The 13,157-nt window shown below is 47.7% G+C and overlaps 1 protein-coding gene across 1 annotated transcript in view; it reads right to left on the bottom strand.

Annotated features, from left to right (window-relative positions):
• Nucleotides 1-1,286: 1,286 nt before the first annotated feature.
• LRRC66 (leucine rich repeat containing 66) overlaps nucleotides 1,287-13,157 on the bottom strand; it is a 46,480-nt gene continuing 34,609 nt past the window's right edge. The window contains exons 6-10 of the transcript XR_010409395.1: nucleotides 11,430-11,468; nucleotides 9,333-9,647; nucleotides 5,636-5,839; nucleotides 3,093-3,153; nucleotides 1,287-2,469 (exon numbers count right to left, since the gene is read on the bottom strand). The gene's annotated coding sequence lies outside the window, so the exon portion shown is untranslated. The remainder of the gene's footprint in view (nucleotides 2,470-3,092; nucleotides 3,154-5,635; nucleotides 5,840-9,332; nucleotides 9,648-11,429; nucleotides 11,469-13,157) is intronic.

The raw sequence follows: 13,157 nt of genomic DNA on the forward strand, positions 1-13,157 counted from the left end.
ACACGCCCTCCTCCCTCACCCCCCACACCCTCTCCTCCCTCACCCCCCCACACCCTCTCCTCCCTCACCCCCCACACCCCCTCCTCCCTCACCCCCCACACCCCCTCCTCCCTCACCCTCACACGCCCTCCTCCCTCACCCTCACACGCCCTCCTCCCTCACCCCCCACACGCCCTCCTCCCTCACCCCCCACACGCCCTCCTCCCTCACCCCCCACACGCCCTCCTCCCTCACCCCCCACACGCCCTCCTCCCTCACCCCCCACACGCCCTCCTCCCTCACCCCCCACACGCCCTCCTCCCTCACCCCCACACGCCCTCCTCCCTCACCCCCACACGCCCTCCTCCCTCACCCCTCACCCCTTCTCCTCCCTCACCCCCCACACGCCCTCCTCCCTCACCCCCCACACGCCCTCCTCCCTCACCCCCACACGCCCTCCTCCCTCACCCCCACACGCCCTCCTCCCTCACCCCCACACGCCCTCCTCCCTCACCCCCCACACGCCCTCCTCCCTCACCCCTCACCCCCTCTCCTCCCTCACCCCCCACACGCCCTCCTCCCTCACCCCCCACACGCCCTCCTCCCTCACCCCCACACGCCCTCCTCCCTCACCCCCACACGCCCTCCTCCCTCACCCCCCACACGCCCTCCTCCCTCACCCCTCACCCCCTCTCCTCCCTCACCCCCCACACGCCCTCCTCCCTCACCCCCACACGCCCTCCTCCCTCACCCCCACACGCCCTCCTCCCTCACCCCCACACGCCCTCCTCCCTCACCCCCCACACGCCCTCCTCCCTCACCCCTCACCCCCTCTCCTCCCTCACCCCCCACACGCCCTCCTCCCTCACCCCCCACACGCCCTCCTCCCTCACCCCCCACACGCCCTCCTCCCTCACCCCCCACACGCCCTCCTCCCTCACCCCCCACACGCCCTCCTCCCTCACCCCTCACCCCCTCTCCTCCCTCACCCCCCACACGCCCTCCTCCCTCACCCCCCACACGCCCTCCTCCCTCACCCCTCACCCCCTCTCCTCCCTCACCCCCCACACGCCCTCCTCCCTCACCCCCCACACGCCCTCCTCCCTCACCCCCCACACCCTCTCCTCCCTCACCCCCCACACGCCCTCCTCCCTCACCCCCACCCGCCCTCCTCCCTCACCCCCACACGCCCTCCTCCCTCACCCCCACACGCCCTCCTCCCTCACCCCCCACACGCCCTCCTCCCTCCTCCCGCACGCCCCCCTCCTCCCTCCTCCCGCACACCCTCTCCTCACGCGGGAGCCCGCCTGGACAGCATTCTGCGCGTCAGAGCCGTTCCTTCGAGGGTCCCGGTTAAGACAAGCCTGCTTCTGCGCATGGGCGCGTCCAGTTAGCGAGTCCAAGGAGCACGACCGGAATGTATTGTAAGTGTGGCGCGGACTCAGCTGCAGGTCGTCGGCCGCAGCCTGCCGCGTGGGCCAGAGGGAAAGCTGCGGCGTCCGACGCCACGCGGCCGGGAGTGGGCGGACAGGAGTGTGTGCGTGGCGTGACCGCTCGTGGCGGACCCTGCCGAATGCAAGGATCCCGGGAGGCTGTCCTTTCGGAAATGGCAAGCTTTTACAGAACCCACTCTCCCTGTTACGAGTAACTCTTTGCTTCTGTGCAAAGAAACACTTTCGCAGTTATTTGGTTCTGTCACCGTTTATTTTGTGGGTTTCTTGTTGCTTGCTTTTCCCGCCTCCCCTCGGTAACTGCAGGCAGGACTTGATGTTCTCGTTTTTTGTGCCCCCTGGATCTGCATGTGAGGGAATTTCCATTTTTACTGTCAGTCATCGCCGAGGCTTCGAAGGAAGCACTTCCGTACGTCGTAGGCCCGGGTGGCAGGGCTTAATGCCTAACCTACTCAGTGCTCTGCTGCAGCCGGGGGATCTCAGCAACATCTGCTCCCCCCGCCCCCCCCCTTGCCGGAACTGCAGACCCTATCTTGCCTGGGAGCATTTTCAGATCATTTTCTTTGAATATTAAAATAGGGAGGCTAGGTAAACTCCAGGTCACCCAGTTGAATCGGAATTTCAGGTAAACAATAATATCTTAGTAGAAATAGGTCCCAAGTATTGCATGGGGCATACTTAAATAGTAAAGTATTTGTTGTTTACCCAAAAGACAAACTCAACCGGGCATTCTGTATTGGTATTTCCTGACTCGGGCAGCGCTAATTAAAATCGCGAGGGCAGCCAGCACTGGAGGCCCGTGGTCCCCTTCGGTAACTAGGGAGATGTTGAATGGAGCATTTCTCTCTCCCTCTCTCTGTTGTTTTAAGTGGTCTTCTTCTGCCGTGCTGTCTTGCCGTGTGAGGGGAGCGAGGCCCTCCGTGTGCAGACGCGATGTGGGGCTGGAAGGAGGCAGGGAGGCCGGTCTCGGAGCAGCCGGGCCTCTGCCGCTGGGTCACGGCCGCTGTAGCAGGAACAACTCCAGAACACCTTCCAAGTGCTTAAAGTAAAAAGAAAAAGAAAAAATAAATAAATAAAAGGATGGGGGTCCATTGCAGGCAGCTTTAGCAGTTACCACTCATGTGGTGGTAGAGGTACCAGCTACCTGGCCACCGGAGGGAAAAGGCATTGTGGGGATAGGAGAGGTGCAGAGGGAGTGATGGAGAGCGAGAACGTGGGAGCCGGACTGGAAGATGGCTGCGTGTGGCCCCGATGGCCGGCAGGTGAAGGTTAACCTCGAAGGGTGGAAAGCACAAGGCTACCCCCAACTGCCGGGGCGACCCCGTCCTAGCAAGTGGAGCGGTGAGGTCGCAGGCAGACATTTGCTGCAGTAGGCAGATGCTCTTCTTGGGAAGCAGTGTCTGGAAGATGCTGTGACATCCTGGGAAGAATGTTTTCTAAATCTCATGGGTGGCAGGGCCTCCCTATCTGGCAGGACTGGTAGACCAAAGACAGGGGCTGTCCTCATGGATGGGGGATGTCCAAAGGGAATTCTGGTTGCAAACAAGAGCTAGCTAAGTGACCTTGGGTGCATACATTGACTAATCTGTGCTTTGGTTTCCTCATCTGGGGAATAGGTTTGGAGTGTATGGTAGGCTCTTCCGGCTCTGAGCTCATACTCACCTGGAAGCTGCTTCAGATTGGAAGAACGCTTCCCCAAAGCCAGGCCAGTTACTTATGCCACCTGTAAGAAAGAACAGAAGGACAAATTTGGAAAAAAAAAAATGGAGGGGAAATGAATTTGCTATTTCCTGCATATTATTTGCTATTTCCTGCATAATTATCAACATTATTTCTCATCTTCCACCAGAATCAGTGGTTCAGCCCTCTTGCTGCAGGGTGTGGGGATATCATTTAGAGAATGTGACCAACATTAGTAGACTGTTGCTAAGGCAAAATGAAAATGTACCTATAGTGATAGATGTAGAGAGTGATAGATATAGAGAGTATGGAAACATAGATAATACCACTTTACTGTTTTTCACATTGAAAATATTTGTGACAACAGAGCCCTTCTGGGTAGAGCCTAAGTATATTGGCTCATGTTTCTGGGTTTTATATATAAATATAAATGTAAATATCTATCTATATATGAAAACATAGTGTGTATGCATTCAAGACAGACAGAAAGCAAATATGGCTAAATTGTTAATAATTAGTGAATCTAAAAATAGTGGATGTGTATGTAACTCTCAGTTTTTCACAACTGTATCCAGGTAGCCACTGTTTAAACCAAGCACTGCATTTGAATGGGAAATGAGCTTTTAAATCAAGAAGATATAAGAAATGACTGCAATATTTACACTAGATATTAAGGACATTAAGTACAGAGAAAGACTTGACTTTATATGAGCGCAAAGAATTGATGGGAAATCTCTAGTATTAAAAAAAAAATCTCTTTTCCAAAAATGGACACCGAGAGGTTATTTTTCATTTTTGTTCCTTTTGGTACTTTATATTTGATTTGAAAGCATTTCTAATTTCGGCACCAGATCCTAGGTAAAAATTACAGGAGCCCCTGGCTTCACTCTTTCCAGTGGAATTGGTTAAAGCCGTGCTAATTCTCCTTGTTTATTAGTTACACCTAACTACTTTTCATTAAATCTGAAGAGTCAACTCTATGGTTTTTTTGATGAAATAATTCACCAAAGAACTATTTGAAATTTGACTTTTCCTTAAGTTCTGTTCTATTTGATACTGGAATGTAGGGGGGAGGGTGGGACTTATGTATAAAACAGGATCCCTGCTCAATGAGCCTATGGTCCAGATGCTACAGGACGCAGGTTGCTTTAGGACTGACATTCTGATTCCAGGGATGGAACTGGAAGCAGATTCTTTTTTTCTCTAAAGGAGTGGATTTTTTTTTTTTTTTTTAAGATTTTACTTATTTATTTGAGAGAGGGAGTGTGTGTGCCACGAGCAGGGGGAGGGGCAGAGGGAGAAGCAAGGGGGACCCTGGTGGGACCCCGGGATCATGACCTGAGCTGAAGGCAGACGCTTAATGACTGAGTCACCCAGGCGCCCCTAGGAGTGGATCTTTATGCAGCCCCACGAGGTCTGAGTAAAACCCCAGTAAGCTTCAGCGCCATCTCCAGCCCTTCTGGGTAGAACACAGAGTGTGGTCAGCGAAGGGAAGGAAGAAGCCATGTTTTGATAGCCCAGGGTCTCCACACTATACCCAATGCATCTCCCAGTGCACATCCTGTTGCCTTGGGCTACCCTGCAGAAAAAGTCAGAGGGCCCTCTCTGTTGATGGGGTCGGGTGTAGTCCTGGCCCATATCAAGGGAGGCCAGCTTGAAGGGCCCGGGCTGTGCTGGTACAATAGCCCACTAATCCTATAAAAATAAATGGCAGAAAGTGAGACCCATGCTTACATTTCAAGCACAATATTGGGGCCCGAATTTTAAACTGCTATTTAGCAATCCAGTTTCATCAGCCAGCTTTTTTGTCTAATACTTTGGGAAGACAGTCGGATGACTGAAGAAAGCATGGTGTTTCAAGGAAGGGGTCAGCTCCCGAAGGAAATGATCCCAGGACCTCTTCCAAGACACAGCTATGTCAGAAAAATAAGGTAGCTCAAGCAGAATGAAATAAAGTTTAAACAGAATTACAAAGGTGTGCATTTAGGGAGCAGAGAGAGACAATGAGGAAGTTTGATGCTAGAACAATCAGGAGAGGCTTTATGAAAAGGGGAGCAGATTTGGAGCTGGGTCCTCAAGCACGGGTGGGATGTACACAGGCAGAATGGAGAACCATGATTCCTAGACACAGGAACGGCAAGAATTCCAAATGCTCGCTGGAATCAAATGATACTAGGAGGAAACAGTTGGCCAAATCCAGGATGTAGGTCACTATGCAGGGCAATTAAACCTGTTTTTTCAGCAAGTCAGTGGTAGGGAGAGAGGTGGTGGTGGAGGGAAGGTTAATTTAGATTTGAAAAGACCTACTGCACCTCAGTATAGCAGAGTTCTCTGTCCTCCCTCCCTCTCTCCCTTTAGTCCTTCTTTACTGTATTCAACAAACATTTATTCAGCACTCACGATGTCACAGGCATTGGACTGGTTAGTCAATAAACTCTGTGGGTCCTTCCCTTATAAAGTCTCTCATGTTGGTCCTTGCCTTTCTATCCCCTTCTCCCCACTTCATTAACTAACGCTCAAATTACCTCAATGGTCTCTATCTTGAGCCCCGCTTCCGGCCCTCCAATCTCACATCCTTTCCACAATCGGTGAAGCTAATGTGAAAGCTGGCCTGGAATCAACAAATCCTAGGGAGCCTGGGCAGAGGCCCTTTGGTCACCACCCCGTGTAGGAGGCCTGCACCTGTGTGAGACCCCCAAGGGAGCTCACAGACAAAAATCACGAGAGACCTGGTGAAGACACACAAAGAAGACAAATAGATTACACACCCCGGAGTAATATAAGCATCTTTTTGAGAAAAATAAGAAACAAAAAATTTGTCTCTTGGAGAAAGGAATAGATTTACATTAAAAGGCACTAACTATGAATAAACACTCTTACACCTAAATGTGTCAAGTGGGCATTGTATGTAAATATAACCAGAGAGAAAGGACCCTAACAAATGCACCCTGTTGGTTCTAAATATAGACAGGATATTCTCATGATACTTACAAATCTAACATGTTGATCGTATATGTTATTGACAATGATATTTACCAAGTTCCCTGGTCAGTTTTCTATAAAAGACTGACCATAAAAGCCCTCAGTGGTAACCATTCTGGACCCCTCTCACTCTAGAGAGCTTTCCTTTTCTGTTCTCACCTTCACTTAATAAGTTTTCACTTCACTTTACCCTTTTGTCTGCGAGATTCCTTCTTCCACTGGGAGAGACAAGAACCCTGCAACAGTACTATCAGTACTTCAGCAAGTACATGATCATTTCTGGTATTTGAAACAGTAGCAGTGGTCAAAATAACAAGGCTTGTAATAGTCTCAAAACCCAAACACAACAGGAAGCTGTGTTAATGTTTCAACCCCATCAAAACAAGGGAAAGTGAGGAGTAACCGGTAATGGGATTGTCTCAAATATGGCCGCCAAACCCTGCAGCGTGAAATCTTATTATTCATCCAGTAGTTTTATTATCTGGGTTAATAGCAACATTCTTACTTTGGACTTATTTTGTGTGGAAGGATAAAACAAAAAGGTAGTTATATTATTTGACTTTTTAAAAAGTTTTTACTTAAATTCCAGTTAACATACAGTGTTATATTAGTTTTAGGTGTACATATAATGAATCGACACTTCCGTACACCACCCAGTGCTCATCACAAGTGCCCTCCTTAATTCCCTTCACCTATTTCACCCATCCCCCCACCCTCCTCCCCTCTGGTAACCAGCAATTTGTTCTCTAGAGTTAAGAGTCTTGTTTCTTGGTTTGCCTCTCTTTTTTTCCCCTTGCTTGTTTTGCTTCTTAAATTACATGTATGAATGAAATCATATGGTAATTGTCTTTCTCTGACTTATTTTGCTTAGCATAATACACTCTCGCTCCATCCATGTTGTTGCAAATGGCAAGATTTCATTCTTTTTTATGGCTGTGTATATCACCTCATACCTATCAGAATGGCTCTAATGAACAACACAAGAAACTGCAGGTGTTGACGAGGATGTGGAGAAAGGGGAACCCTCCCACACTGTTGGTGGGAATGCAAGCTGGTGCAGCCACTCTGGAAAACAGTATGGAGGTTCCTCAAAAAGTTGAAAATAGAGCTACCCTACAATCCAGCAATTGCACCACTGGGGATTTACCCAAAGGATACAAAAATACCAATTCAAAGGGATACATGCACCCCGATGTTTAGAGCAGCATTATCTACAATAGCCAAAGTGCCCATCGACTGATGAGTGAATAAAGATGTGGTAGATATTATTGGGCTTGGCAAATTATGAAAGAAAAGCAGTTAAAATTTGGAATAGCAACCACAATTTTTAGTAGGTGTATCATAGAGCAAATCTAAAATGAAACCTAAGAGTATTAATGTGAACTCTTGTATACAAAGGAGATCTTTTCTAGCTCTGCCCCTAAATAGCCGGGCTGCAGTTACCCCATCAATACACTTGTCACGGGTCTTGGAGCCTTGTGTTCTCTAAAGAATAGAAATTGACTAGAGGCCAAAAGAGGTAAGGCAAGGCTTTTACTCCCTCCTGCACAGGGGAGATGGCCCAAAGGAAAGGGCCCTTTAGCCTGGCTCCCCATACAAAGGCTGGGAAAGTTTTTAAAGAGACTGAGGTGGAAAAGGAATAACCCTAAGTCTTCTGGGGCGGGGAGAGAGACAGGAGGTTGGGCACGCAGGTGCAGTGGACAGAACCCGCACTGCATGTCACAGCATGTGAAATCTCCACCCCTGGGTGTCATTTTTAGTCTTATAATGAGGGAGAAAGTCTGTAAAAGGTCAGTGCTGGGGTCCACCTTGGCGCAGACAGGTTTGGTTCGGTCTTTAGTTTTCTTAGTTGAGTCCCTCCTTTAGGTAAGCATCCTGCTTCCGCGTTTCTGCGAGAAATGCTACTCAAGGGGCATAGGGTTTCAGCTATCCAGGAGCGCTGGATTTTGTGGTTGGGGCTGAGGGGACCCCAGTCCCGTCCCTGCTCTGTCTCACACTAAACACAAATAACCTATTCTGCATTTCTAGGCCTAATTTTTACACGCTAGTACACTGCGTTCCTCTATGTTCTGATAACCATGCATACACAAACCACCCTACAACATAGTGGCTTGAAAAAGCAATTACTGTTCTCTCTCACAGTTCTGGAGGCTGATGGGTTCAGCGGAGTTACTTGTGCTGTGGCTTTTACGGGTTTGCAATCAGGGTGGCGGTGGCTAAAGTCATTGTCTTTATTCAGTGTCTGGCGTTCAGGCTAGGATGTCTGGGACATCTGGGAACTGGTTGGGCCTCTCTCTCTCCATGTGGCTTCTCCACATGGCTAGCTTCAGCTTCCTTATGCTATAATGGTCTTAGGGTAATTGGACTTCCTACGTGGTAGCTGCTTCTTCCAGAGCAAGCTTCCAGGACACCCCAGGCAGAAGCTATAGAGCTTCTTCTGCAGCCTCGGAAGTCCTGCATGTCACTTCCGCTGTCCCTGTTGGTTCAAGCAGTGACAAGTCAGCTCCAATTCGAGGAGGTAGGTGGAAGGATAGCCACCCCCCTCCATGTGCGCTGCACGGGCACAGAGGGAAGAACTGATGGTTTCATGAAGCATGTTTCTACATGAATTCCTTCATAGCGATTAGAGAATGATGTCCGTCTAACCTAGAACTCAAGTTCGAGCATCTCAGATTTCTTTCTTGCCAGGGGCAGCCAACACAGCAAGAGTAGGATTAGAACCTTCAGCAGGAAAGAAAGAAAAGAAAATCCCACAACTAAGCTGCTGTACTGGCAGCAGGATTCCTTTCGCTCTGTTTTATGAAGATTAAAAGCGAGCACCCGCCCCAGGCTCTCCAGGTGGGCCCCGGGCTGGTGCACCTGGGTCGGGGCCTCGCTCGGCTGCCGTGCCAGGGAAGCTCCCGGCTCAGATTTCCTGTGGCCTCCATTGTCCCAGCACCCCCAGCTGTCTCTAGCTCGACTGGCCAGCTTTGCCCTTCAAGGGGCTGTGTGAGGGCGCCTGGGTGGCTCAGATGGTTAAGTGTCTGCCTTCGGCTCAGGTCATGATCCCAGGGTCCTGGGATCAAGTCCCACATCGGGCTCCCGGCTCAGCGGGGAGCCTGCTTCTCCCTCTGACCCTCTCCCCTCTCATGCTGTTTCTCTCTCGCTCGCTTTCTAAAAAATAAATAAAATCTTAAAAAAAAAAAAAGGGGCTGTGTGAATTTTTCCTATGTACTGTTGTCAGCCTGTACCAATGTTTACCTGCCTGCGACATCCAAGGTGACTGTCTTCCATTGACTGTTTTCCTTAGTGCTCTGGTTCCAAGGTCACTTAACGTTTGAGTGGTCTCCCCGACTTTGTTTGTCCCAAAGTCCCATGGCTTTTAATGTGTGACTTTACAGAATGGGAGATTTTTCAGAAATGCAAATTTCATATTATGGCAGAAAAACCGGAACTCTTTATTCTCTGCTAAGAGAAAGCAGGAATCTTTGGAGAGAAGCTGATTCCATTCTTGGGGTAATGTTCTAGCCTGGTGTGGAACTTTTATTGCCAGAAAGCGATGAGGCTTTAGAAATTCTGGAGAAAGACACAGAAACCGGGTTAAAGGTGGATCTATTGGCCAGGTTACAATAAATTGATTATCAAAACAAAAACAAAAAAATATGGTTAACTCAATATGTTGAGTCATGAAAAGCAGGAGTCAATAGATAAAGAAAAATAATGAGAATTTTCTTTTTAAATAACAAATATTATATTTGCATTGTATTTATTCAGAGGAGCAAAGATATTACTCATGCTTAATCGTACAAATTGCTTCAGGACTATAGATACATAGACACCCAAAGGGAGATGAAATATATGTCAGAAAAAGACTGGGAAAAAAATGTAGGTCCAGGTTTGGGATGTCCTTGTCTATTATGGTGACCCACGGGCATTCATTATATGCTAAATTATAAAGACTCTGTAAAACTTAAAAATTCAATAAAACTTTCATTGCCCACATTACCCAGAATCTTCAGATAGTAGTAGAACATTAAAGTGGGATATTGAAAAATATAAATTAGCAGAAGTTTGTACAGAAACTAGATTCAGTTAGCTAGAGGTTTTGTCGTCAAACTCTCGTGAATATGTGATTTTCAGGCAACAGAAAGAAGGTACCCTCTTCCCTTGCTTATTGGTGGACAGGCTCGTGAGACCTCCTGTTGTAAGGCCGTAGCCTGCCATTCACATTTGCTTAATGACATAGCAATCTAGTGTAAAGCACTAATGAAATCCAGCAAAGCCTTTCATTCAAAGGCTATAAGTACCCCCTCTCCTCCTCCCACCTTCATTTCCCTTGGGTCTGAACGCACTTCAAAGAAATTGTAGCCTTGAGTGGATTCGATTTTGTCTTTTAAATAGACTGGAAATAAGGAGACATCTGCTTGCTTGCATATATTTGCTGTTTGATGGTTCCAGCACTTATCCCTCATGACTCCCTTGATTTTCCCCTGCCCTGCATGACCACTGCAAAGAACCAGACAAAGGCTTCTGGAGGGGAGAGAGAAAGGCCCAAGCCCTCACACTGGAACCATTCTAGAGGGCTAAGAAAAAGGTTTTACCAACTTGGTTGAAAATGAGTTTACTGACACCCAGATATTAATATAGCATTGTGTGTCAGCCTTTTCAATTTAAAAAATACATACATTGAACCTGAAGGTTTTGTAGGACGGAACATTAAAAAGACAATTCATTTATGGCACTGGTTGCTCTTCAAGAAGAATAAGGTATTTTCCCCCAGTTTTATTGAGATTTAATTGACATTCAGCACTGTGTAAATTTAAGGTCTATAGCATAATGACTTGACTTAAGAAGACTAAGATTTTAATGTTTCATATTTTGGGTTTACAGTCATTGGTCCAAGACTTATTTAATAGGTTTAGAAACATGTAAAGGTAAATTATACAAGGGACTCTTCAGATGTTTCTTAGATGAAAATATGCTATTATGGAACTGTGAGGCTGATAAAAATTGGAGCTACTTTGCTAGAAAAATGCAAAAAGATTTATCCTAATGAAAAGTAAGGTAAGTTTTAAAGGTCATTTATGTAATTATAGAACGAGAGACCTAATCAACATAAGGGAAACTCAAACAGAGGGGAAACTTGAGGTGAAGAAGATCTGTGGGACTTTAGGTGGTTTCAGGTTTGAGGCAGTTTGCAGACAGACCCCAAAGGTGAGCCGTTTTGGAAATCTGGACGTCACAGGCCTCAGATCTCACGCGCACCGGGCAGTGTCAGTCACATTTACAGCAGGCACATTGAGAGGGGTTGTAAAAATTTATTTTTACAAGCGCTTGCTCAGAAACGGAGCTACTTACCTGCAATGCCTGTGGTGTTTATGCTGCATTACCAGAAGCCTTTTTTTTTTTTTTTGGAAGCGTGAAGAAAAACAAACAAAAATAGTCAAAACTGTGTATTTGCCAGAATAGAAAGTAATTTTTCACTTCATAAAATAACCGCCCACCCTGAGATGATTTTCTGCTTCATAGACTCTAAGTCAGAACTGAATTTCACCCAACCGTTGCAAATTGGCCAACAGAAGATCCGCTAGAAGATCTCACTTACGCCATGTGAAGCCTTGTTTCTTCCACAATTCACAGGGGCGCAGGTAGGGGCCCCGGGAAGAAGGAAGTGGTCCACTCTGCTTGGGCGGAATGAGCTGAGAGACTCACAGAGGAAGTGATCCTTACACTGTATCTTGGAAGCAGAGGAGGTATTTGCCAGGCAGGTGAGGCAGGGCTTAGTGGAAAGGTCGTAGGTACAACCCAGAAAGTGGGAGCAGTGCGGGCTAAGGGGTGGTGGGGTGACATCGTCCGGTCCCCTTGTGACTTTGGAGGTCAGGAAGGAGGTAAGGCACAATGAAATAAATATGGGGTGGAGAGTTGAGCTGCCCAGAAAGCAGGGCCAGATTTGTGGACATCCTTGTACGTTGTACTCAAGAATTTTTCATTCCTTTATTTAATAAATTGATGTATTGAAAACGTACTAAACGACAGGCCTTGGGGAGATAAGACACATTTTGTTGTTGTCCTCGTGGAGGTTATAGTATAAAAAGGGCAGACAGACATTAAATCAATAATCACACACATAACTACTTAATTTTACTTGTGATAAGCTCTTGTGGGTGAAGGACAATGCTTGTGTCATGAGGGTTTGTAATGGAAACATCTAACTTAATCTGAGGATCCTAGAAGGCTTTCCTGAGGAAGTGACCATGAACCTGAGAACAGAGTAGAGGCTACTGAGTCAGAGAAGGGCTTATTTGGGTGGAGTTGTTGGGTGGGGTTGGAAAGAACGTTGAGGGCAGATATGACAGGGGCAAAGGCCTGGGGACAGGGAGTTTCGTGGGGCTGTAGAAAACCCAGAAGCCTATGGATGGACTTTAATCAGAGGAGCCTCATGATCGTATTTGCATTTTAGAAACCCTCCCCTGGAGGTAGCATGGGAAATAGCAACAGCATATGGGACTGAAGGTAAATAGACCATGTAGCTGTGTGCTGTTATCCTAGATCCAGTGGGAGGGTCAAGGTGAGAGCAAAGGCTGTAACAGTGTGGACAGAGAGGAGGGAATAGATTTGGTAGATAAAGGGCTAGAAATGGCTATTCTTTTTTAATTAAAATTTTAAACCATTTTATTTATTTGAGAGAAAGAGTGAGTTAGAGAGCACAAGCAGGGGGAGCAGCAGAGGGAGAGGGAGAACCAGGCTTCCCGATGAGCAGGAAGCCCAATGTGGGGCTCAATCCCAGGACCCTGGGATCATGACCTGAGCCGAAGGCAGACGCGTAACCAACTGAGCCACCCAGGCTCCCCAGAAACGGCTGTTCTTAATGACCAGTGAATTAGATTGGAAAGAAGGGAGGAGGAAGTCAAAAGAATGACTCTAGGGTTTCTGGATGGAGCAACTGGGTGGATAGTGAAATGGAGCACAAAGATAAGACGTGGTGGAGGATTAGGAGGAGCCAAGGAGCTTCATTGTGGACATGCTTGGTTGGAAGTGCCTACAGAAACGTCCCATGGGCAGCTGGATGCGAGCATAAAGTTCCAG

The sequence above is a fragment of the Mirounga angustirostris genome, unplaced genomic scaffold (assembly GCF_029215605.1).
Source record: "Mirounga angustirostris isolate CCGP_5_RB_7025 unplaced genomic scaffold, mMirAng1.0.hap1 SCAF_2, whole genome shotgun sequence".
Taxonomy (NCBI): domain Eukaryota; kingdom Metazoa; phylum Chordata; class Mammalia; order Carnivora; family Phocidae; genus Mirounga; species Mirounga angustirostris.